Raw genomic sequence first — 27,317 nt, 5'->3', positions numbered from 1 at the left:
GATGAATTTTCAAAGAGAGCTTTTCATGGCAGAAATACATCCGGAGTGCTTGCCAAACACTCCCGAGGGGCGGCCCCGCTTAGAAAAATTTTCTTCTAATTGAAACACCTTATTTCTAAAATTTTGATGTTGCTTTGCCCGGAGTCTGAACCCAGGGCATACGGTGTGGTAGGCGGAGCACGCTACCATCACACCACGGTGGCACTATTAGTAATAGAGGCTGAAGGACAACTTATAATAGCCACATAAGGGCATGATATCCAAGAAATAAAACCAGAAGGATTGAGGAACATTGTGCCAGCTTTATTTTGGTCTCTTTACTATTTCATACGAGCTACAGCAGGATTGTATAGAAAAACGCTTGAACAGTTAACTAAAAAGAGGAGAATATACCAAACTTACCAGAATTGCGTCCAATGGAATGGTGCCGGGTTATTGGCATGCACAACATGTCCAAGTAAACTTTAGTTGTTCGTACCGTCAAAAAAATTGAAAAAAATTTAGGCAATCAAAGCCTACTTATAGGCCAAAATGTGGTTCAGGGGTATTATCTATCTTATATATGTATGTATAAAATTCTCATGTCACAGTGTTTGTGATTAAAGTCCTTTGAAACGGCTCTACCGATTCTCATGAAATTTTGTGAGTATATTGAGTAGGTTTAAGAATCGGATCTTATCTATTTTTTATACTCCAAAATTGTAAGGGTGGTGCACCCCTTAGAAAAAATTGTTTGTTTTTATTTTTTCATGAAACAGCATTCAAAAATACTTACAACCCTCTGGGACTGGGACTGGAAATAAGGGAAGGAGAAGAATTAAATAACTAGGGAGAAAAAAAACGAGGAAATGAGAAAGAGTTGACAAAGATAGAGAGGTAGGGATATATGGAGCGGAGGAGGGAGTAGGAGAGGGAGCTAGACAGAAAAGATGGGATGGAACAAACGGAGAGAAAGAAAAAGACTCGGAGAGAGGAACGCATTAGAGGATAGGGAAAAGGGGATGGAGGGTAATAGGTAAACACTTCCCAAAACGTATGCAGATACACCAAAGTTAGGGCAGAACAACGTCTGCCGGGTCTGCTAGTTTTGTTATAAACATAAGGTGTTATATGTTTTCCTACAAAGATGTGACCGGCCAGTAGGTAGAACAAACTATTAAAATCGCTGACACGTCGGTTCGAAACTATTCCACCACCCACTAGATTTGTTCACCCAGTTCTGGGCACATATTTTCAAGAAAACCCGTAATAGATTATTATTGAAACCAAATTTGGATAAGTAGTACAAAAAAATTTTAGATTTAGGCTCAAACTTAATTGAGTACTAGGATATTTTCTTGAGTTATAAACGGTTTAAAATTACTTGAGGATTTGTTAAATAATTAATTAAGCCCATTATAAAATACTTGGCGCGATTTATCTTCGACGAGATTTAGGCCGAACTTCTCTCTCAATTTGTGTGTTGCTCCTTTTTAAATTTTTCCCTACAAATTGGCAAGACAGGACCTTCATGTTTCATACCAACCAATGAATTTTCATTGAGAAGCTTTTCATAGCATAATTACACTGGGAGTGTTTGCCAAATCACTACCGAGTGCCAGACCCCACCAAAACAACTTTTTTATACTCATCTGAGCGGTGTTCATAGAGTATATTCATTTTGTTCGCATAACGGTACTCCGTAACGGCATAAACTAAACGAGGTAGATATAGAATTATATATATCCAAATAATCTGGGAGAAAAAAAAAACTAACTTAGCCATGTCCGTCCGTCCGTCCGTAAACAAGATAAATTGATTAAATTTTGAAGTATCTTGATGAAATTTGGTATGAACGTTCCTGGGCACTCATCTCAGATCGCTATTTAAAATCAACGAAATCGGATTCGATATCGAAAATTTCGAAAAACCGAAAAAGTGCGATAATTCATTACTAAAGACGGATAAAGAAATGAAATTTGGTAGGTGGGTTAACCTTATGACGCAGAATAGAAAATTAGTAAAATGTGGACAATGGGCGTGGCACCGCTCACTTTTAAAAGAAGGTAATTTAAAAGTTTTGCAAGCTGTAATTTGGCAGTCGATATCGAAAATTTCGAAAAATTAAAAAAATGCCATAATTCTATACCATATACGAAAAAGGGATGATGGATTGGTTTTTTGACGCAAAATATAACTTTAGAAAAAAACTGCAAAATGGGTATGACACCCACCATATTAAGTAGAAGAATATGAAAAAGTTCTGCAGGGCGAAATCAAAAAGCCCTTGGAATCATGACAGGAATACTGTTCGTGGTATTACATATTGTAACGAATTTAGTGCAGTTCCTCTTATTTGCAACCTTCTACTAACATTCGAATCACTAAACTGTTGAATAACTAACTCCACTATTCAATAATGCAAAATGGCCTTTATTAAAATACTTCACAGTAAATTTATGCTTCGCAACTGATAGCCTGCTTAAATCAAACTGATTGTCGTGCCTCAACTGTTGCTGCCTTTTATACTGTTTGGATTCCTCGTTGACATATTTCTATTCTTCTCTCCAGAATTTCCTAGTTAGTTATCAGATGTAAATTTCTCAGCTATAACTACAGATGCACGATTTTATACCTTCTCGCAAAGCCCATGCGCGTGTATGTGAGTGATACTTGCACAAATGATTGCATCCCAGCAAAAACTGCCTAACGCATTCACGTATACAAATGCAAAGTCTTCAGCTGTCATCTCCTCTACAACAAAAAAAAGTTTGTTCTGGCTATGGCGGAACTATACAAGATGGTAGCACGGCGACAGCTGATTGTTCTTTTTTAATATGATTTGATACATCAACTTCCGGCGCATTACGATTTTGACATTAGTCCATCAATATACAAAAACAAAGTACATGGAAGCTTTATTTATGTTGGTATATCACCATGCTACCACCTTGTATGGTTCCGCCATGGTTGTGGCTGAATGTCAGAGAGGGAAGGCGAGATATCATTTTTGCATTATTGTCTATTGTATGCATTCCCACTCATTGCTTTTGCTTTGTGACAGATAGCATGCGTCAAAAAATATTAATAATATTCAATTTATAGCTGAATTCAGTAAGCCGTCTCTAGTCACTATTAGAGACTATTTGGGGTGAAAATCACTTTTGAGACAATTTGCCATTCTGTAAGCTGTCTCGCGTCTCCAGCCTCACAAAAGCAATCACTAATTTGTGAGCTGGGCCGGGGTAGATCACAAACGTGAAAATTTCAGAAAAATTATGAAAATTATTTGCGAAAAACGCTTTAAATATATTCTTTTTATTCTTCAAATTAAAATAAGCATAGAAAAAAATAAAAAACAGAAAATACTTAAAAAAAACATCGAACTCTAGTGGCGCCGCTGAGATTCGAACCTACACACTTTCGGATTTTCTATAAAAGTTGTGAACGGTGTCTTAGCGAGCTCAGCCACAAGACCACTCAACATTGCGTTGACAAAATGCAATGCTATATTATTTGTTCAATGTATGAGTAAATTGTCATTTTGGTGAATTTCGTTGATATGGTGAATTGTTTTTGTGACTTTCGTTTACTGAATACCGAAATCATCTCAAGTCACAAAAATTGTCTCTAAAGGAAAATCTCAAATTTAGAGACTTGAGATGAGACTGAATTACAGAATTCAGCCGTTAATTAAACGTTTAGTGCGCGTCTAAATATTTTAAATGGGTCTGACGATACAATACTTGGCTTATCGGCCTATAATAGATTTAATATAAGTTTTAATATCATCAATAGTTGCCGATCTAATGTAAATTTTGGTGAATATACAATACAATTGAAAGCCGATATGCACTAGCCGCAGCTGCTGAACATGTTGTTGTTTGGAATTTGGGTAAGAGGTGGACTGCAAATTATTTATGTAATTAAACTGAAACTGATTTTGCGTTTACTTTAGATTGGCTCTACGTGCATTGACGCTGCGTCGTGATAAGCAGGAGTTACCGCACCATGTGCCTCGCCCGATCGCATACACATTGACGGAGTTTTTGAGCTTTTTGATTCGTGCCCACGAACAATCTGTGTGCACATTGGCATTGCATAAGAGTTCAGTGTGTGTACAACGTTTCGATGAAATGGCATAGTGAGCGGCAGCCTTGATACGGAATTGATTGTGGTGGATATTGCAGAACAGGCGGGACGTCATTGGTCATAATGCGCCCATAACGGACGCACATTTCTTACAACATTTTGCTGCAGAACAAAACATTATTGTTAGCTGTTCAAAGAACACTCAGATAAAATTTTGGAATTTAGAAACGCAAACTTCAAAACTATTGTAGAAAACCAACAGAAGTTTGGGCATTAGCATTGGTGGATAAATTTATGATTGCCGGTTGTTAAATTTTAAACTTAATTTATCTTTAACATAATATTAAATTTTGTTAATTTTTTAATTCATTTTAATAAAAAATTTATTAAAAAAAAGTTTAGTGTTATTTTGTTCGTTATAGATGCTTTAGGACTATGGGATAAGTATAACAGCTAGATAATATGATATTTATGCCATAACGCTAACACATAAATTTATGTTATTCGTTGCTGTATAAATCATGTTATATATGGCATATGAATAGCATATTGAAAAGAGAAAAATATATGAAAGCTTAATAGCAGAATTTAATGAACATAAAAGAGAAGGCTGCTCACATGTATAGAAAAATATACGTTAGGATTTGTCACTCTGTCTTAACAAACTGATGTAAACTTTTTGAATTTCTCACACATAGTTTTTGTAGCACTATGGATAATTTAATGCATTACATAACAAGTAGCGTTCTAACTGGGATACTTTCGGGAGTATCTCATATATATGCATGTGTTTGTGCGTCTCTCTCCGCTGCGTGTACGTACATATGTGTAGACATAATGATTGATTCGTTTATGTGGATACAAGTGACTGCTTGCTTTATTGTTGTTGTGGCTTCATTTACTTGCCATCAAACTAGTGATGTGAGTATCACTTACAGCCTGATTCTAATGTGGTAACAACTTTCTTCACCACGGCAACTTTCTTCATGTAGTAACTTTTGTACCCTTTTGGTATTCTGCCCACGAAAGTAGCCGGATAATTGTTTACCCATTAAAATAGGTGGTAACATCGATGTAACCACACAAAAGATGTTGTTTAGAAAAAGGCAATACTGAAAAATAAAGAATTGTGAGCGCAAATAAGTAAACATTATAGTAAAAAAGTGTTGCCTCTTGCTATACATATTTGTTTCCATGTACTTTCACAGTATATATTACAATATAGCTATGTAAAAACGTATGCATGTATGCACATATGTATATACACATCGTCCCGTTTATTCGTTAACATCGTATCTACGAGTGACACGTTTTCGGTAAAGCCATGGCGGAACCATACACGGTGGCAGCATGGTGACATACCTACAAACATAAATAAAAATTCCATGTACTTCGTTTTTGTAAATTCGATGGACAAATGTCAAAATCGTACTGTGCCGGAAGCTGATGTATCAAATTAAATAAAAAAGTTTATATTCAGCTGTCCCATGCTGCCACCTTGTATCGCTCCGCCATGGGTAAAGCGAAGAAAACCAACTTTTAAATTTCACCACAGACACTGGTGAGTTTTTCGGTGATGACAGCGTTACCACTTTGGCCAGAATCGCGAATAAAACAATTGGTAACGATTTTCGGTTACATAATGTTCTCGGTACTATTTTACCGGTAACGCTAAGAATCGGGCCGTTAGTGTCACTAATATTCGTCACACTGTCCTCCACCTAAGTCTGATCGTCCCGATCCACCACCTTTATGGCGATATTTCCAAAAGGCGTCCACCTATAGCACTAAGGCCCACTCCCTTTTAAAATACTCTTTAATACCTTTAATTTGATACCCATGCCATATAAACACATTAAAGGGTTACACTAGTTTCATTTTCATACATGGTGATTTTCCCTTAGTTGACAAAGGATGAAAGAAAATCGTTCAAAAAAACGTAATCCTTGGCCGATATTTCTCAAACGTATGTGATATGGGATCAAAAACCACATATAAACCATCTACGAAACCCTACGAAACCAACGGAGCTTTAATTATACTCAGATGAGCAGAGGTCAGAGTATATTAATTTTGTTCGCATAACGGTATTCGCATAACGGTATAAACTAATCGAGATAAATTTAGACTTCCATATATCAAAATTAAAAATACATTATTGGCATACGAATCATAATTCCCACTTTATGGGAGTAATATACACGCTTGGCACACCTTGTTTTCAATTGGGGCCAAAATGCATCGATAAAAAGGACCAAATCTCAAAAAAAAAGGACCAAATTTTAGTTTTATTTTATTGGTATACAAAGAATTCGAAAATTTACTATAGTGTCGTATTTGTTGTAAAAAGTTAAAATTTTAGGATGGTTGCGTGGTTTCCTATATACAGTTTTAATAAACATAGCGAATATGAAACACAAGGCAGTAAATCCACAAACAAGAATTATGTGTATCTTCAGGTGTTACATTTTCACATTTCTAAGAAAACTCTTTCACCACCAAAAATAAGAAGCTAGTTTTTCTTAATTGCAATGGGATAAAATGTATAGCGCGGTTAGGTTTTAGTAGGGAACGGCTCAAAATTTGCGTTGTGGTAAATTCTGTAAATCGTAACTTAAACTACACAATTATTTTAATGCTATTTATATAGATGTAACTTTTTGCTTCAAAAGCTGAATATAAAAATAATTTTTTTTAATCGCAATTCGTTGTACATTTATATATATTGTACATTTCTGTCTTGCTTCCAGTTAAAATATTTCTTGTGCCAAGATACTTAGGTTTCAAGTATATTGGGTGGCTTTACACCACTATAGTCCTGGAAGATTCAAATATCGACATTCCAAACGACAAGTAATGCTTTCAAAATTTTTACATAGAATTACTTTGTAAAAAATTTTAAAGGTGTTACTTTTTGTTTGAACGTTGTCCTTCATAAACTCTCAATATCCCTATGTACGCTCGAACATAAATTAAGTGAGTGACAAGTACACTTAATATAAAACAGATATGTTTCATTACTTTCCTTAGTATTTAGTACAATGTCATATTTCTTAGAGACACATGTGTATTTGAAATAATCAGCCTTATTGTAAACTTCATGTGAATAAATCAATCCCATGATTCTTTTATTTCCCATGAACAAAAAATTCGTATCGTTAATTTCATGTGAATCAATCCTTATATTCGAATTTCGAATATGCTATTGTGAACATCACTCATGTTTTGTTTACAAATTTTTGCAGAAAAAATTGCTGTTGTGTAGTCAAAAATTTTTATTTTTGCGTTAAATATTAAAATTGTAATGATTAGTGCTTACTTGCGCCTTTGTTTAATTGAAGAAGAAACTAATACCAGTCAGCAATTGGCTGAACTAGTGTCCAGGAGGATATTACGCGACAAGTGTAATCCCCTTGAATTACCCAATGCAAGGTAAACATGCAAATAATTATACTCGTAAACCAAATAAATAATCGCGTTTTAACTATTTATACATAGCTTTCACCAATTAAAAAATAAATAAATGTAAGGCGCGATAACCTCCGAAGAGATCTAAGGCCGAGCTTCTCTTCCAATTTGCGTCGTGTTCCTCTTGATTTTCCCTACAAATTGGCCGGACGGGACCTACATGTTTTATGCCGACTCCGAACGGCATCTGCAAGGCAGATGAGTTTTCACTGAGAGCTTTTCATGGCAGAAATACACCCGGAGCGCTTGCCAAACACTGCCGAGGGGCGACCCCGCTTAGAAAAATTTTCTTATAATTGAAAAACATTATTTCTAAAATTTTGATGTTGCTTTGCCCGGGAGTTGAACCCAGGGCATACGGTGTGATAGGCGGAGCACGCTACCATCACACCACGGTGGCCGCCGCTTTCAGCAATTGTATAGAATAAATAATCCGGCGTTCAAATATTTGTTGGATGTATTGCACAGTGGTCTGCCAGTGGCACGTAAACGTTATGCAATAGACACAGTTGTAAAGCTTTCAGCTGCTCTAAGATTTTTTGGTGAAGGAGCATACCAAAAAGGAGTAGGGAGGCAAGTGGATGTTGGCTTATCGCAGTCAAGTTTTAGCCACGTCTTGTCTGAAGTATTGAATGTTTTTGAGGAGTGCTTTTGCAATCAGTGGATTGCAAATAGGGGGAATTTTTCCACTGGGAATTGCATTCACGCGAAGTTTACAATAAGGCTGAATATCTTTTAGCTCAAGAAGTGATAAAAATCTATCACGAAAATGTGTTGATAAACGATCGAAATAGCCAATACTACAAGACTTTTTTAAACGGTTTTATTTAGCTTGACTCTGTGTAGCGAGCGGCCGGCCGGCCGTTGTTTATCAGTAAAATCCGTTGTTTCATCAAAAATGAATTACAATGTGTTTGCCCAAGGATCCAACATTTCTCTTTTTAATGCCTAGCCTAAACTATCTCCCAGGTGAAATGTCATTATTTTGCTACATTTTATTGACTGAGCAATATTTGTGGTAAGAATTTCAATGAAATTGAAAATTATATGTGAGTTAATGAATATGTGCAAGTTTTGTGAGCAATTGAGTGAGAATTTTTGCCTGAGTGAAAAAAAGTACCAAAATCGTGGCTCTGCCTAAAAAGTACCAGAATTGAAAAAATGGGACCAGCTGACCAAATGGGGTTGGAGGCACCATTTTTGGTCGGACCAAATTGGCAACCGTGGTCATGTGTCTTTTATGATATTATTAATTAAGAGCGCTTCTAAAATATTTCCGGCGTGATTTAAAAAAAATTATAAAGAAATGCGTTCAGATTTAACCAAATTTTCACATTTAAAAAAAATATTCAAATAAAACGAATTAATAGCTGAAGAAAGATAGCAAAGACAAGTTGCTCCACTTTTTAGTATTACCATTTGTATGTATTCATGAAAAAGACAATTTTGTCTCCAAAGCTCTCAGCTGAGTATGTAATGTTCGGTTACACCCGAACTTGGCCTTCCTTACTTGTTTTAATTTAAACGAAGTTCATATAAATTTTTGATGTTGCTTTTCACGCGACTTGAACCTTGGACCCATGCTTCATCCACACCGCGTTGAGCGCCGTAATATGCGAAGCTTTGAAAATGGGTCGTAGTATTCTGGTATTCTTTACGATCACATATAGAAAAATAGTTTCAAACCATAAATATGAATCCGTAAATTGTTTGTAAAAATTATATGTTATGGACCGTATGAAGAAGAGTAGTCACTTGTTTGCATATTTCTTTAATCCGGTTCACCATTTCATAGCTATTGTGATTTAAAAAATTGATTTCGATCACGGACCGCATAACACGATATGGGCGCTGTATTACAGAAACCAAAGCAATCACGCATGTACAACAAAACTACTTTAGAGACAACTCAAAAAATCTAAGTCAACTTCAATAAAAAAATTTAGTTGAGTTATGAGTCAGAAAGCAAAATTTAGACTTACCTACAACATAACAAGCAGTTCAGTTGTAAATCATAATAGGAGCAATAATTTACCCTTTCTCAACAAGTGATAACAAAACATACTCGCAAATTTTGTTGACTAAAGCAACGCTTGAATAACAACCAAATAATAACAAACTATGTATTGACAAAAAATTAATGTATCCATAACCGATTGGAAGTAGGTAAATGCGAAGTTGATTACCAACTTTGTCGAAACCGAATGTAGATTCGAACTGTTCCACACAATCTGCCAATAATTTATGTCGGCATTCATAGAAAAAATACAGATAGTGTAAAAAGTGAAATCGGAGAAAATTGAATTTTTATTTGTGAAATTAAAGATTTTTTAAGTAAACATAAAATTTGAAACCTTGTTATATCTTTCAAAGTAAACTTTTAATAAGTATGTATTTGTTTAGTTAATAAGTAAATTGTAATCACAGAAGTTTATTGGAATTAAAATTTTTAAAAAGGCACTAATTTAAATTTACTGCCTCTATGTTATGGACGGCAGTATAATGAGACGAATTATGTTCTATGTTATTGATGCACCGTATGATTATTTGCTCTCGGTTAGCTTAACGAGAAAGTTTATGTTATATCATGCAAGTTTATTGGGAAACTAGGAGAAAGCTCCGAATGCGACTACAAACAAGAGTGGGAGAGAATAATATAATGGCAGCACCCACATAAAGCTTTAATGGCGTAAAAAGCTTTTTGAAAAACGAAAAGAGCTGCAGATATATTTACAAAATTTTAAATTTATTGTCGCTAGAGAGTTGTTCACGCCACCAGTATATCGCTTGTAGGCCGGCAAGCGTTGCCAAATATCACGTATTTTACAAAAAATAAGCGTTTTTTCATCGATACATTATTGTTCATAATTAGACAAGTATTAGGCAGCATACGAGTGTAGAAGAGGTTATATGTAATCAAAATGTTAAATGGTGTAATGAAATGTTGTTATTTTTCCGGAACTAGGGCACGGCTAGAAATTTGAGCGTAAATTTTAAACCTTTTACCGATTCAAGCCATTTTGTAAGCTTTTTTGTACGTAATTGGAAGCCTTTCAATTTAGTACTCTATTTTTGAATTTTATTTAGTTTCAATATAAAACATTAAGTCTAAAATTTTAAAATTGTTTTAAACAAACAGAAATATTTTCTATTTGTATGAATTAAGCGCAGACTGCCCTCATTGCTTTTAAACGTATGAAAAGATTTATTTGAAGCAATTTATAATTTATTTAATAATTTGGGAAATATTTAAACAGCGTGACATCAGGACGGACAACGCTACGGCTGTTTCGATTATACCTTGTTGTACCGCCAACGAAAAGCATATCTTTAACACATAATTACATACAAAGTATGTACTGTGTAAAAAGAATAAAATATGCAAGGAAGGCAATTGGGATAAAGTTTACAACAACTAAGGCATGACGTGGCTGAATGCGTTTGTAAAACTTCTACCATCGTAGGAGTGCGGGTTCAAATCCCACTCCCGGGAGAAAAGGCTTTGAAGAGATTTACAAGGTAAAATCGAGACAGCTGTCGCCTTGTCCGTCCTGATGTTACGTTGTTTAAAATTGTCCCAAATTATTAAAGATAACAGAAATAGCTTCAAAAATCTAAAAATAAACACTTGTATACACGTCTGGCTTTAAAACAAACTCCAAGAGTATCAACTTGGTGTTGAAAGTTTAATTTGGGAAAAGTGCTGCAAGTCATTGACCCTTTTTCGAAACATATTGTTATACATAAGAAGTTTTATATGTTTTCTAACACAGATGTGATAGCTCAGTGGGTAAATCAAGCTACTTGAATCCATGGTACGTTGGTTCGAAACAGGCAACCGCTCACTATTTCCTTTTATAACTACAAGTAAAACACCTCTCTAGTTTCAAATTGAAACCCAGTTCGAGGCACTGATTTTTAGGAAGACCGGTATGATCTGTATTTCTAATCAAATGTGGTCACATTCATTTTTAGGCTAAAATTTTTAACCGGGCGTTTCGTGTTTGCATTCTGTACTAAAATACAATTTTCGGTTTCCTTGTATGTATAAAAATTTAAAGAACAAACCATGCTTACATATCGATAAAATCGAGCATTCAAGGCTGATCTTCTCTTATATATCGGCACTACACTAAATTCTTTTTTTTTTTTACTTTTCCACGAAATTGCTTAAAAAATTCTATAAATTGTAAAACTTTTGCAAAGCAACAATTTTTCCATAAACTTCAGACGATTTTTCACGAGAAAATAATGAATGCACAACTTATGACAGCAGTCCAATGCCTCGAATAGCTCGTAAATCAAGCAAACTTCGTAAAGTGAGGTCCTTAATATATTTTATCGTATATATTTACATACCTTACAACGTTTTTAAGTTTAAGTGAATTATGGAATTGCGGACATGAAATGTACACTCACAAACAAGGTTTTGGGTTCGAGTTCCGGACACAGCAACATCAAAAATTAAAAAAAAGGATATTCAATCAGAAACCAGTTTTTCCTAAGTTATGATATTTCTGTCATGAAAAGCTTCTCAGTGAAATTTCAGCTGCCGTTTGGAGTCTGAATAAAACATGTATGTAGGTGCCGCCCACCAGTTTGTAGGGAAATTTAAAAGGAGCACGACGCACATCAGAAGAGAATCTCGGCCTTATGCCCGGTTTTTTAGTGCGAGTTAAAGTTTGCTAGAGTTTTACTTTTCCACTTCGTTCGATAACATACAATTTTTCGGCTCATCTCAACTTAAAGGACCGTAGTGGTAGGGTTACACTCTGGTCAACTTTAACTGGAGTTTAAACTCGCACTGAAAAACCGAGCATTAACATACGTGGTGGTAATTCGCGCCAAGTATTTATTATTGTGTTTTTTGTAATGTAGAGGTACAACGTTAACAACAAACTTTTTTAAATATTATTGATATCAAAGAAAATAGCAAAAAGAAATTTGGTTTCGTTGTTATCAAAAACGAAATCAAAAAAAATTGTTTATGCATATTCCGAAGCTTTCACTTTTTAAGCAAATTCTATATCGAAAAAAATTCCCAGACCAGAAAACGATATTTTTTTCCATAACGTTAAAAAGATTGTAAAACAAATACAAATATTTGCATGTCCTTTCATGAAAGTAAAGTTATTATGCAGCCTGGCGTCGAAGTCTAGATTTTTTTACTTACAGGAGAACGAAAACGCTCTACTGAATGAAAACGTCACTCAATATAGCAGCTTTTCAAGGTTATATTAGAGCTAGCATGGTTTACTTTTAGAAACTTTTAGTGATTCTGGAATTTAACACACACTTTTCTTTTTCATTCGTCCCGTTTTTTTGTTTTTTAAATTTGGTAAACCAGTGCCCATAGATGAATGGATTTGCAACTCTTTGTTTCGAGAGAGCGCTGTCAAAATGCACATTTTTTATAACATTTGTCAGTGATGCTACTCCAAAAAAAAATTAATAGATCTGATTATGGGGATTTTTGACATACATTTCGGCGATTATAGTTTCAATCATTTAAAAAAATGATAGTCGTAAAATATTCATTTCTTTAAACTCATTTTACAATAATACTACTAGTTGGAGTCAAATATAAACAAATCTAAGTAAAATTTACATTTTGATTAAAGTAATTAGTCAAATATTGTAACGCATTTAACTCACAGTGAAAACCATATATTCTTTTGAAATTTCAGTAAATCCGACCTATGATATAATAGTTAACATCATTCAGTGGTAGGGCCTATCCTACATGTCTGAAGTTCCAGGTTCTGTGATCAAAATGGACTGGTTGCATCGGGACTTCATATTTACAAAACCTGTTTTAGCGATAACTTTTGATCGGGAAATAATATTTACCCTCCGCCTTCGAACTAATAATATTTACACTAAAACAAGTATTTCTATCCTTTTTCCCATAATTTTTGAACGCTATTCTACAGTTGTAGGTCAAACTAAACTTTACCAAAATTTTCGGCACGTTTTTCGTTTTGGCTGGCACATTTTTTGTTCTGGCACCCTCTTCAGCTGGCGCGAGGGATTTATCTGTGATTGTTGCCAGCATCAACTAGAAGATAAATCCCTCGTGAGAGCGAAAATATGAGAGCGTAAACAAAATATTCGTATCAATCTAATCTATGCCAGTGCCCACCTGTGACGATTGTTGCCAAAGCAGTTGTCGCCAACATAAAACACAACAACAACAGTAAAAAACGTAATTTGCTAAAAGCTCTTCGCCAGCTAACTTGGTATTGAAAATGTAATTAATGTTTACGGGAAAGCGCATAATAGAAAAGAACGGAGAACAGGCTCGGTGCCGGAAGACACAAAAATGCACAGCAAAATTGGCAAAAAGTTTTCCCGCTGAGTTTAGTTGTCAACAAAGCGAGCTACAGAGAGGCAATTACGGAACAGCTTAATACAAAAAGGCCAATAATATTTGATTTAACGTGAAAATGAAAACGTAAAAATATCATTATCGTACTGACGAGGGTTTTAATTTTCGTTCTACGGAAAAATTGCGAATGGTGCGAGTATTGAAATAAATAACTGTCAAATATTTTTTTATGAAAATAAATAATGGACTGAATAACAAAGAAATCATATTTATTTAAAAAAAAATTAACTAAAAACATCAAATGTGAAAAACAACATATAAATTTCGTTTGGTTAAAAAACGAGAAATTGCTTATAAAATTAGTTTCTTTTTGTCCGGAATAAGAAAATAAAATTCAAAACAGAAATTTGTAAAGAAGATTCACTTCTGATATAAATTCGATTGTTGTTGTTTACAAAAATGTTCATATAATAATATCTTGTACTATAAAAACCGCAAATTGGTCTTTTTGTACTAATATTTTTCAAAAAAATAAATAAAATAACTCTTTCAGACTTTAAACGTACCTATCTTGAAATTAAAAAGAAACTGGTTATCGTCCGAAATATGAATTTGGTGTCAAATTATTCGCAACAGCAGCAACACCAATAAAAGCGTCAGCAAACAATAACGTAATAAAACCAGCAAAATTCAAGAAAACAACGAAAGCAGAAAGAAGAATAACATTTAAATAAATTATACTGACGAATGAGTAAAAAATAAATGATTTGGTAATTGCAGTCCAGTGCTAAGGTTAGCCTTTAATAACATTTCAAAAAACAAAACAATATTACAAACAGAAGTTGGGTGGTTCCATGAGGGAGTGAACCTTGGAGGGGGGGGGGGGGGGGGGGGGTAATACTGGAGACAGTAGGGATACAAATGTTGTAACCTTCAATCAACCGAAAATATTTAATTCAATCTTTAAAATTTTTTTACTCTCAAAGAAAATGCTGATTTAATTATAATAAGGCTGAAAAAGCTTGTTTTGAAAAACAATTTGTGATGAAGCTGATTTAAATACCAATTTATATAAGCCCTATATTCTTATTTTTAGATGTATCAAACAAAATTAACTGTGTTCCATCCGCGACAAAAAAGTCGACAGTTGTAATTCTAAATTTTGCAAGTCGTCCTTTTATTTCATACTTGTTATACAATGATAGAAACTCGGTTTAAATAAAATAGGGAACTCAGTTTTGACTTCTTTGAAGTTGTGATAGAATTATTGAACAAAAAAGTATGTCCCACGCGTGACAAGTTAGGAATAAGTAGACATTGTTTATACGCCTTATAATCCTCATACAGATATCAAATAATTAGGTCCAGTAGAAATTTTAATCAAAATATGACATATATGAAGAGGTTTTTTCATGGCCCTTGAATACGAGTAGGAAGTAAAAATTCTTAGAATTTTCCATAACTTAAATTTATTCAACCCATGAACTGATTCCATGGAACCATTTTAAATATAAAATACTTTTTAATCACGTGACACTTGTAATTTAGATAATAGCAATAAAACCATTTTAAGAAAAACTAGTTCTTTTTATGAGGTTTGATTTCCCAAATGTTCGTTTATCTAAAAGTATTAAAACAAATGGCGGCCACCGTGGTGTGATCGTAGCGTGCTCCGCCTATCACACCGTATGCCCTGGGTTCAACTCCCGGGCAAAGCAACATCAAAATTTTAGAAATAAGGTTTTTCAATTAGAAGAAAATTTTTCTAAGCGGGGTCGCCCCTCGGCAGTGACTGGCAAGCGCTCCGAGTGTATGTCTGCCATGAAAAGCTCTCAGTGAAAACTCATCTGCCTTGCAGATGCCGCTCGGAGTCGGCATAAAACATGTAGGTCCCGTCCGGCCAATTTGTAGGGAAAATCAAGAGCAGCACGACGCAAATTGGAAGAGAAGCTCGGCCTTAGATCTCTTCGGAGTTTATCGCGCCTTACATTTTTATTTTTTATTAAAACAAATCCAGCTACTTTCATATATTCGAAGAGTTTTTATGATATTCCAGCAGATCCGCAGACGTTGTTCAGCCTAACCTTAGGATACCTGCATAACTATTATGAAGTTTTTACTTCTTATTCTCCCTCCCCTCTACTTTTCTCTCTTTCTGCAACTCTTTCTCCCTCTCCATCTTTTCCCTCCCTTCTTTTTTTCTAGCGTCTAGCGAGAGAAGGTAACAGGGTAACATTATTATACACAGCTGAGTATAGCTCACAAAGTATATTAATTTTGTTCGCACAACGGTACCCCGTAACGGCATAAACTAATCGAGATAGATATAGACTTCTTTATATCAAAATGATCTGCGCGAGGAAAAAATCATGTAAGTTCCTGGACACTCAGCTCAGATCGCTATTTAAAATGAACGAAATCGGACTTAACCACGCCCACTTTTTCGACATCGAAAATTTCGAAAAACCGAAAAAGTGCGATAATTTTATATATGTAATACTCCTATATTGCTAATAGAAAATACTCGCAATGTGTTCGAAAATCAAAACAAGACAGCCTATAAAATTCTTGTGATTGTAGCAACATAGGTAGGTAGGTTGAACTGGCCTGTCCATGAGGACCTCACATAGACTGATTGAGTCCGTAGTGTTACCAGAAGTTTGTTTTAACGACCAAACTGAAAAACCCTATCAATAACCAGGACCTATGTTATAAAATAACTCCGTCCTCTTGGCAAATACTAGAAGCTTCCTAGGACTTAAGCCACTAGCTGCTTCTAGATCTGACAGCTGTATCACTCTTAATAGCTGGAATCTTAGCCTGGCAAGTGCAGGGCACGAGCACAGAACGTGCTCGATCGTTTCATCCTCCAACCCGCACTTCCTAAATCTGCTATCACTGACCAAGCCTAATTTAAAGGCATGTGACGCCAGAAGGCAGTGTCCAGTCAGAATACCCCTCATGAGTCTACAGTCCTCTCTTTTTAATGATAGAAGCAACTGTGTTAGTCTAAGGTTGTAAGACCTACGCATAATCTTCGACACTTTACAGCCCTGCGCTTGAACCCACGCCTTTCCCGCTTGGTAGATCATGTGCACCTCTCGCATTCGCTTAATCTCGCCCAATCTAATTGGGACACCTACGGAGCATGCTTCAAGGGATGCGCCCTTTTTAGCTAGTTCGTCCGCTTTTTCATTCCCATCTATTCCCATATGCCCTGGGACCCAATATAGATGTATGCTTCTCCCTGTCCCGATTCTCTCCAGAGACTGCTTACACTCTAACACGCATTTAGATGCTGTGCTATGCGAGATTATTGCCTTAATTGCTGCTTGACTGTCAATATAAAAGTCAACACGGTTGCAGCTTAAGCTATTCTCTTCCGGGGTTTCTACTGCTTTGGTTACGGCTAATATTTCCGCTTGGAAAACGCCACAGTAATCCGGCAGCCTGTAGGATCTGCTTATTTCCGGATCAGCGCAGTATACCGCAGACCCTACTCCTTCCACTAATTTGAACCATCAGTGTACACATGTATCGCCTCGTCCGCCATTTGCGCACCCTTGCGCCAACCGTCCACCTCTATTGTGGCCTTAAGATCTCCCTCGAAGCGCAGATAGGGAATCATGTAGTCTGTTCGTCTTGTGATTGATGGCGCTATACTACTATGGCCATATGGTCGGCGCTCAAGCTGCCCGAAGCACCGAGCCTGGTTGCTATCGTTAACGCTTTGTTCTTTGCTACCAGGTCTACAGGAGGGATGTGCAGAATGGCATACAGTGCAGCCGTCGGGGTTGTTTTCAGGGCTCCCGTAATGCTAAGCATCGATAGTGTGCATACCCCCTCTAATTTTTTGAGGTATGTTGTTTTTTGTGTGGCTTTCCACCAAACAAGAACTCCATAGTATAGAATAGGGCTTACAATCGCTATAAAAACCCAATGAGAAAGAGAGGGCGATAGGCTTCACGTACACCCCAGCATTCTTTTACATGCATAGAGTGCCGTTGAGGCCTTCTTGACCCTCTCCTCTACGTTGAGCTTCCATGACAGCTTACTGTCTAGGATGATTCCTAGATATTTTGTGCAAGGTTTCTCCTGTAAGGTCACCCCTCCTAACTTAGGCCTGGTCCAATTTGGGACCTCTTTGTAAACAAGACCATATCCGTCTTCTCCGCATTGAATTTAAACCCGACATTAGATGCCCAGGTATGAATATCCCGAAGCGCCCGATCCATCAAAGAACTAATCGTTGGAAGGCACTTTCCAGTTATGACAATTGCAACGTCATCTGCGTAAGCAGTAAGTTTTACGGGTCCCTCATCAAATTGCCTGAGCAGTTGGTTGATGTCCACTGATTTCGTGGCCTCGTACAATCCCCATTGTGATGTAATCTTTCTGCAATTTAACATGCAGCCGATCCATCTGACAAAGGCAGGATGTACTTTAATGTAATTAAGACCATTTTGCAATATTATTGAAAGCCCCGGCAATGACCAAGAAGACTCCTAGAGCATACTTCTTATATTCCAGGGATTTCTCTATGCTTATTACCACCCTATGCAATGCGGTGTCTACCGACTTGCCTTTGGTGTACGCATGCTGTGTTGTGGAGAGCAGCTTTTCATCCACGTTGGACTTTATGTACACAACTATCAGCCTCTCAAAGGTTTTGAGCAGAAATGATGTTAAGCTAATGGGTCTATAGTCTTTGGGATACACGTGACCGATCTTCCCCGCCTTTGGTAGAAAAGGTACACGAGCAGTTCTCCAATAGTGCGGTACATGATTCAGTCTTATGCACCCATCGAATATTATTTTAAGCCATTCCACTACCGCCCTACTTGAGACTTGTAGCATGGCCGGGAATATACCATCTGGGCCCGGCGATTTAAACTTAGAAAACGTCTTCACTGCCCACTCGATCTTGGTATCGGTCACCAAGCCCGGCACTACTAGCTCCGTGATCGAAGTGTGAGTGATGTCTGCTGGCTCTTCTAAACCGTCTCCCGATGGGAAATCTGTATCGAGAAGCACCTCAAGGGATTCCTCACTATTACGTGACCATTCCCCGTTCTCTTTCTTTATTAGTCCCTGGACTATGTTTCCCTTTGCTAGGACTTTTTTCAACCGTGCTGTTTCGATGGAGCACTCTATGTCCGTACAGAAACTTTTCCATGAGTTTCTCTTCGCCCTGGTAATTTCACGCTTGTAGATCCTCAGTAGATCCCTGCACTCGTACCGACACGCTTCGCTTTCCGCGGTCTTTGTGAGCTTAAACATTTCTTTTACCTGTCTTCTTAGAAGACTCAGCTCATTGCTCCACCATGGCGGCTTTGCTTTTCTTCTCAATCTTCTTAGAGGGCAAGCTTTGTTATACGCAGTCATAAGCGTCCTTGTTAGGAATTCATTCGACTCCTCCAGTTCCTCTACATTAGCAACCTCTTTGGGTTGTCCCAGTTTTGTTTCTACATGTTTCTGGAATTTAGTCCAGTTCGTTGACCTAGGGTTTCTAAAGGTTCCTCCCTTCTCTACCCTCTTTAGGGGGATGCTGAAGCTGATAAACGCATGGTCGGAGAAGGATGGTCTATCAAGAACCATCCAATCATACCTTGATATATCACGCTCGGAGCTCAATGTAATATCCAGAACATTGCTGGATGTTGGACCAATGTATGTAGGGACATTTCCCCAGTTGGCTATCTGCAAATTGGTTTGCAGGATGTAACAAAACAGAGATTCGCCCCTCTCGTTCATATCTGCTCCTCCCCACGCATTGTGGTGCGCATTTGCATCTGCGCCTATGACCAACCGCCCTTTGCGCCCTTCCTCCTGTACTAGCCTTTTGCACTCCATCGGTGGAACCTCCGCAGCATGGGCCATGTAGCAGGACGCCAGGATAAATGCCTGCTTATTATTTTGCTCAACGGCCACCGCTACGAAATCCTCAGTGATGTAATTAGGCAGCATATATGAATGCAGCAGTTTCCTTACCATTACTACAGCTCGCACCCGCCCTTCCGTTTCCGCGTAGTAAACGCCAAACCCACACGCGCTAAATCCAGAAACCTTTCCTCCCGATGAGAGCCACGGCTCCTGGATCAGCATCACGCCAAACGAACCCTCCTCAAGGGTTATGAGGAGTTCGCTCGACGCCACTTTACTGTGTTGGAGGTTTATCTGTAGGACTCGCAGCATCATTGGGCTGTTTGTCCCCCTAAAGCACCTTCGTCTTGACGTCGTCGTCCTCCCCTTACCCTTTTGGTTTAGAGTATTCGAGGCCCCCTTCAGCCTCTCGTGACTGTTGTGCCGGGTGTTCCTCTGTGCGAGTCACAGCACCATTTAGCGGTTGGTCCTCTTCTAGCACGTTCGTGGTGACGTCGGGGACCTCCACCTGTCTTTTTTCCCTTAGGCTTTTGAGGTCCTTTTCGACTTCGCCCACCTCTAGCGTGTTAGGGTTTTTATCCTCGGGACTTCTTTTCCTGAGTCGCATGTAAATTTTGCCAGTACCAAAGGACATGTTGCCAAGCTGCGTGTACAAAATATCCCTCGCCTGCTTGTTTATGTGGAAGATGTAGAACTGACCATCTTCGGTAGGCCGAGATACAGTAAGTACCTTCCAATCCTGTGCCGGTATGTTCGGATTTTGATTCTGCAGAAGTCGCCGTGTATCCTCCAACTTCATCACGCATGGTATCCATACCTTAACTTTTGGCACCGTGGGGATTTGCGCTTTATCCACCACCTCAAACCTCGCGTTCGTGCCTTGCCTTAGGAGGTTTGGAACCACTTCCTCCAGCCACCGCAAGCTCGCGATGTTGTCGCACGCTATCATCTTCACACCATTATACCATCCCCCCGAATCAAAGGTTGGAAGGGGCATACTTGGTTGTTTCCGCATCATCTTAAACATTAAGCTAATAAGCTCCCTTTCCACAGATCTCCACCTTTCAGTAGTAGTCCGAAAGGACTGCTACGATCAACCTGCGCCACAGTCAGTGGCTGCTTTGCCACATCACTCATCTTCTCGGGAAAATCAGGAGTCTTAGTGTTATCTCCCTTTGGCACCTCCGAGAAAGCCGGAGTCTTGGCGTTACCTACCTTTAGCGCCTCCGAGAAAGCCGGAGTCTTAGCCTTATCTCCCTTTGGCTTATCTCTACTTCCGTAATTGGAACTTCCCTCTGACTCGCAGCTTTCGAGGTAGTTGCTACCTCGCTATTAGAGCCCATCTGTCTTACAGCTTTGGGCCTACTTGTCTTGTCTATGCGACTGCCCTGCCTCACGGCTCTAGGACTGGGTCCTTTCTACCTCTTGAAAGCAGGCTTGCCGCCTTCCGCCGAACGTTGCCTCTTCATTCTGCCATTCGACGCTTCTTCCTCCTCGTACCGGTTGCAGAACCGAGGGTTTCTCGCAGCAAACCTTTTGAACTGCCTTCGACCTACTTCTATCGCTTCATGGGCCCATTCCAAGCGCTCGATCTCCACTTCTGTTGGGTCGACCACTGCTCCCAAGCGTTGTACAATTCTTAATGCTGCACGGTACTGCGAGAGAGCTATTTTACTTCCTCTGCTCCGTACCCTTCTCCACTCTTCTACTCCGTTTTCATTTGTGTGCTTCTCCAACACGGAGTTCATTGAATCAGCACTCTATCAGCACTAATTCGTATTTGTCGTTCTTGGATTGCGACTCAGTCCTCCTCTTTACATCGTCCTTATTAAAATTAGGTAATGAGTCGTTCATGGTCGTACGACCACCTGCCCGACAAGGCGGGCTCAGCGGTCCAGTATTATATACGGGGAAAGACCGTCCGCCACAGCAGCGACCCTTACTGTGGTAAGGCCTTTAATACTTCCCGAGGTGGCCCGGTTTCGGGAAGGCTCCGTTCGAATACAGCCCAATTTATCCCCTGGCTGCAAATCGTCCAATAGGCACGGTCCGCACAACATAAGTGTGACAAGAAAACATTAAAATTTAGGTACATTCGATTATTGAATACAAAAACAAAAACGTTTAAACAGCAATATATCGGCACTCTGATGTTTGGGAATGTACCGAGCCTTTTGTAGCAATATAGGAGTTACATATATGGATAATTTATAACCAAAGACGAATAGAAAATTAGTAAACTTTTGGACAATGGGCGTGGCGCAGCCCACTTTTAAAAGAAGTAATTTAAAAGTTTTGCAAGCTGTAATTTGGCAGCTGAGTATGCAATGTTCCGTTACATCCGAACTTAGCCTTCCTTACTTGTGTTTAGAATAGAAAACGCTATCAGTTCATCTGTCTTTACGATCAGCGTACAAAATATTTTGAAGCATTAAATCTCCTTAATGCATATACATACATACATACATAAAAATAAAAACGTGTTTAAGATTTTAACGAAATGTTTAAAATTTTTAAGGAAAGAGTACTTTTGAAGAGTATGCATCCTTGATAACTCGCATAAATATGTACATGCAATAAGTCAAACTGATATGAAATAAAATTAAAGAAAAAAAACTTTTTTAAAAATCAGCTTTTATTATTGGGTAACAAAATTAACTAAAAAGTAAAAAATAAATTAACTGTAAAGATATATAACAATTTATAAGTTCATTGTAACCTTTAACGACAATTAGGCTTCTTCGTCTGCGACAAAAAAATTCCATATTGTACATAGTTATATATTTTTAAAATTAAAACTTTAAACCTAAATTATTAAATCTTACAGTTTATATCACAGTCCTAATTATTCTAATAAAGGCGTGTTACATTGAGATAGTAAGAAAATGAGTTTCTAAATGTTCTTAATTATAGCATCAAAATTTAACACGCTTTTATTAGAACAATTGGGACTGTGATATAAACTGTAAGATCGTATGTAATATGGCCATAATTTCAGTGATGTGACCTATTGCTCAATTTATAAGTCCCTTAGCAACGTCAACGTTAGATCTTAACATAACTTTAGCACCAACAAATATTTCTAGTTATTTTGGAAAACCTCCTGTTTTGTTAATGTCTGAGTGTATTATATTATTAATATCAATGTGATCATTGTTTTTTGTTCCATCAATTAATTTATCTTGCTAATAATCAGTTATCAGCTGAGTGAAAAGAAATTGTGCTTTTGAAACGATACGTTGCGCCCACTGTCAACAACCAATCTATAAAAACGTTGAGTGAATAGAGCGCAAAATTTTTATGCTCACTAATTTTTCGTAAAGTTGCAACTGCGCGTTCCAAGAAGTTATCACTAATCAACTTCGCCAGCAATTGTGCTTTTGGAATGCGCCCCATGCTTTGTTCAACTCATTCAAATGAATTTGTATATATGTGCATACACATGTTCACATGTTCTTGCAACAACAAAACGTTAAATATATACATACACACATATGAACATACAGATTTTCGAGAAAACATACCGTATGTGTTTGCCAAAAGTGGCTTCACTTCGGATATCAGCATCTACGGTTGGCAGATCTTTCGCGTTCAACGCTAACGCGGTGTCAGGATAAAAAAGACTTTCAACCAAATTACTGATCGAATCGCTACGTTTAAATAACCCTGACTGAGTACGAGTACCTACACGATTTTTTATATCATGATGCGAATATATTGGGGCATATTCATAATCGAAATAAAATGTGACTAAGTAGTTAGTTGAAGCATTTTTGACAGAGAGCACAATGACTCACTGAAGATCTCTGCTCTGTGGGTTAAATCTGTAAAACAAAATCAAGTGCGCTGAAAAGTATGCAACATTGAGGAATAACAGCCTAGCTTCTACGTTCGTTGTATACACAAACAAAGCGAATTTACCTCGTTCTTGACCCGCTGTAGGTTATTCACCGTCCCTCTAAGCAAAGCATTTAGGCTTTTATTCCCTTGTGAACACAAATCTTTACCGATAACTCTGTTATCGATTAATTTATCAAATTCTCGCAAAGTAATATTGCATTGTCATCGGAGTTATACATGTGTGCAAAATTTCAGCTCAATCGGACACCGGGAAGTGTTATCAAATTTAAATTGCAAAATTTGATTACAATCAACAACCAAGTGAAAGTAAATACAAGCTTATAATAAAAATACATACAGCGAATAAACACACGTACTGCACTTTTTCGTTAAAATGCTACTTTTGTTTGAACAATTTTGCTAACATTTGAAAGGAATCAAGTATTTTTCTTTATGCAGAAGAAAAGTAAATATTTCAAAGTTTTACATTGCAGTAAATATTTCAATGGGAACATCCGTTTAAAATTTATACATAGCTGTGTAAACAAAAATTTTACCAATTTAACACAGAGGGCTTATGAAATAATTAGTATACATTTTCTGAATTAAGCCCTCAATATTCCATGCAGAATACAAATTCCTAATCATCTCATTATTGCCTTCTTGAATACCTAAGGCAAACTTTTTTTACTGTGGGCCACCTAAACAGCCTTGCCTTGGATAACTTAAGCAGTTACCTTGTATGGTAGAGAGTGAAATATTAGGATTTTTCCTATACTTAGTTTTTAAAAACATTGCATATTTTGCAAAAAATTAAAGTGGAATTCTCACGTTGGACGTTGACGTTGGAATTTTTGGAAGATCTACTATTTCTAGTACTTAGCAGTGTTTTCTGGCTTCAACCTTTTCCAAAAATTAAATATTGCTCACTTTATGCAAAAATCTTTATAACATCGATTTAAAAAATTAGTAACCGCTCATGCTATTGAAATAACAAGAGATTTTCCAATGCCACTTAGAAGAATTTCATATATATTTCCGCAAAAAAATTTTATTTTACGGCAATTCTGGGAAAAATTGATGCCAAATATTAAATACATTATATCAGCAGTACTTCAATTTCTTTCTTGGCATGGTGCACCCTATAAAAATAAAAGTCAAAGGTTGTTCTTTTGCAATAAATTGTATTCCGCCAGTTTTTCTTATTTTCGTTTTATTTGCGAAAAACTTAACAGTCCAGATTTAGTTTGGAAAAATAAATAGGGACAAAACATGATTGTTAATATTTTTGAACTATAAATGGTAAAAAGTTCGTTTCTGAAGATTCTTATAATGTATTTAATGCATGTTAGGTAAATTTAAATAATAATATCTATATGTTATTGAACCATAAAAAATAATTAAGTAAGCCGAATTAAACGTTGAATACAAATGGAGAAGAATTTAGTAGTTTTCCCGCACTGTGTGGCCGCCATGGTGTAATGGTAGCGTGCTCCGCCATCCACACCGAAGATCCTGGGTTCACGCCACGGGCAAAGCAACATAAGAAAAATGTTAGAAACACGTTTTTTCAATTAGAAGACAATTTTTCTAAGCGTCGTCGACCATCGGCAGTGTTTGGCTGGCACTCCGAGTGTATTTCTGCCATGAAAAGCTCTCAGTGAAAACTCTTTTGCCTTGCAGAAGCCGTTCGGAGTCGACATAAAACATGTAGGTCCCGTCCAGCCAATTTGTAGAAAAAATCAAGAGGAGCACGACGCAAATTGGAAGAGAACCTCGGCCTAAAATCTCTTCAGCGGTTATCGCGCATTACATTTTTTTGTATATATATATGTAGGATTTAGTTATATTTAATGAGGTTAGTTGTATTTTAACAAAGTTTAGTTTATGTATATAGCAAATTTTAAAGAAATTGAACGTCTTTACGGCTTGCTTGTCGTCTTCAAGCTCTTCCTAGCTCCGCGTTTAGTCTTAACAGCTTCGTTTTTCGCCTTTCTCGCTCTTTTCTCTCTTTAATTGTGCAACACGCTTTCGTTTTACTCTACGGCTTTAATCTTCTTTTACGTCTTTATGCTTCTTACTGAATATCTTCTTCTTTCTTAGCTGGATGTTCACATCCGGCCATTTTGACTAAACATTCGGTCAGAATGATTCGTCGCCATCTTAGTCCTTTTTGTATGTAGACCATGGCTTTATGTATTCTAAGCAAGTCGTTGTATTTTTTGGACCATCGCTGTTTCCAATTTTTTACACATCATAGGAGTTATTTTGCTTCACTGTTACAATTTTATAGGGTCCCAAAAATGTTGGTTTGGGTTTAAGGTTGCTACCAAATTGCGTCCTCTTTATAGCTACTACATCGCCAACTCTATACTGCCTTGACGTCTTGCGTCGTAGATTGTATATTTTAATATTTTCGTTTTGTATCTTTGAAATACTAGTTTTTGCTGCTGTTCGTAAATCTTTGCGATCGTCAGTAAAAGTCGTCAACAATTCTTTCTTGATACACTCTTGCAACTGCAAATCTTCCTTAGTTCGCATCTTTGCGCCCACTAAAAGTTCGAACGGTGTGGTATCAGTGCTTCTACAATATGTCGAATTAATCGCTTGCTGTACTTTGTTAACTTTTTTTACCACTTGGTCGGGTCGCTTAAGCTGAATTTAGAGAGAACTGAGATTATTACAGAAATCAGCCCCTCAACTTGGCCATTTACCCTTGGTAGGCCTGTCGTCGTTTTAACCAACTTCATTCCTTCATCGTTGCAATATTTGATAAAATCTTGAGAGGTGAACGCAGATCCTCTATCTGAAATTATGGATGCTGGGTTACCAAAAGTCGTACTTTGATTGCTAAGCCGCTGTATTATTTCATTCGACGTGGTAGATTTCGTTGGATATAACCAGCAAAATTTTGTGAACAAGTCAATTACTGACAAAATGTGCTTGTAGTTCTTGTGCGTCGACTCTAACGGGCCTAAAAAGTCGATATGGCACGTATACAAAGGTACGTCTTCTTTTTGTAGCGTATGCAAAAATCCCTCTTGTTTTCCCTGCTTACGATTAGTCATTATACATGGGATGCAACAAGATATATATTCTTGTATTTTTTCATCTAAACATGGTATGTAGAACGTCTTGGATATTAATTCTTTAGTCTTCTTCGCTGCAAAATGACCTCTGTCATGTCCGTTGGCTATGATTTGTCTTTGCATAGATTTGGGAATTACCAACAAATCAACGTCTTTGACTAATGTCACTGTCACTTTTAAGGAAATAATCTTCACAGGAATTTGTCCCATTGCTCAAAATTTGTTTAATAGCTTTAATCTTTTCGTCTCGATCTTGTGCTTATTTAATACCAATACAGGTACTGTCTACAACTATATTCATTACAGGGTATCTGCTTAGAGCATCAACGTGCTTCATACGTGTGCCAGCACAATGTTCAACTGTGTAATTATATTCTTCTAGAAAAATAACCCAACGTGCCACTCTGGTACACAAACTCTCTTTTTCTAGCGTTTTTGCAAAAGCATTACTGTCGTTAACTAATTTAAAATGTATTCCCAGTAAATAAGCAGGAAATTTCGTTAGAGCTCCTATCACTGCCAAAATTTCCAATTTGTAGCTAGTATAATTTCGTTGCGCTTATGTTGTTTTTTTACTCATAAAATATACAGGATGTAACTGGTTGTCGTCTGGTGATTTCTGCAGCAAAACTGCACAA

At 37.2% G+C, this 27,317-nt stretch overlaps 2 protein-coding genes across 40 annotated transcripts in view; one reads left to right on the top strand and one right to left on the bottom strand.

Annotated features, from left to right (window-relative positions):
* The window catches only part of Nadsyn (NAD synthetase), a 1,223,365-nt gene that overhangs the window by 437,576 nt on the left and 758,472 nt on the right, over positions 1-27,317 (bottom strand). For 2 of the 14 annotated variants that reach the window (XM_067782507.1, XM_067782504.1), the window contains exon 1: positions 9,522-9,999. The exons of 11 other annotated variants lie outside the window; for them this stretch is intronic. The gene's annotated coding sequence lies outside the window, so the exon portion shown is untranslated. Of the gene's footprint in view, positions 1-9,273; positions 9,393-9,521; positions 10,000-27,317 lie in introns of those variants that run through there. One more of the 14 variants, XM_067782509.1, reaches the window with a different exon arrangement.
* Nna1 (Nna1 carboxypeptidase) overlaps positions 13,807-27,317 on the top strand; it is a 725,779-nt gene continuing 712,268 nt past the window's right edge. For 11 of the 26 annotated variants that reach the window (XR_010952781.1, XR_010952783.1, XR_010952782.1 and 8 more), the window contains exon 1: positions 13,810-14,659. The gene's annotated coding sequence lies outside the window, so the exon portion shown is untranslated. Of the gene's footprint in view, positions 14,660-27,317 lie in introns of all 26 variants that reach the window. The other 15 variants (XM_067782483.1, XM_067782482.1, XM_067782481.1 and 12 more) reach the window with 8 other exon arrangements.

This window comes from Eurosta solidaginis, chromosome 4 (genome assembly GCF_040869045.1).
Source record: "Eurosta solidaginis isolate ZX-2024a chromosome 4, ASM4086904v1, whole genome shotgun sequence".
Taxonomy (NCBI): domain Eukaryota; kingdom Metazoa; phylum Arthropoda; class Insecta; order Diptera; family Tephritidae; genus Eurosta; species Eurosta solidaginis.
Note: the sequence above shows the minus strand (reverse complement) of the source record. Positions and strands in the feature narration are given on the sequence as shown.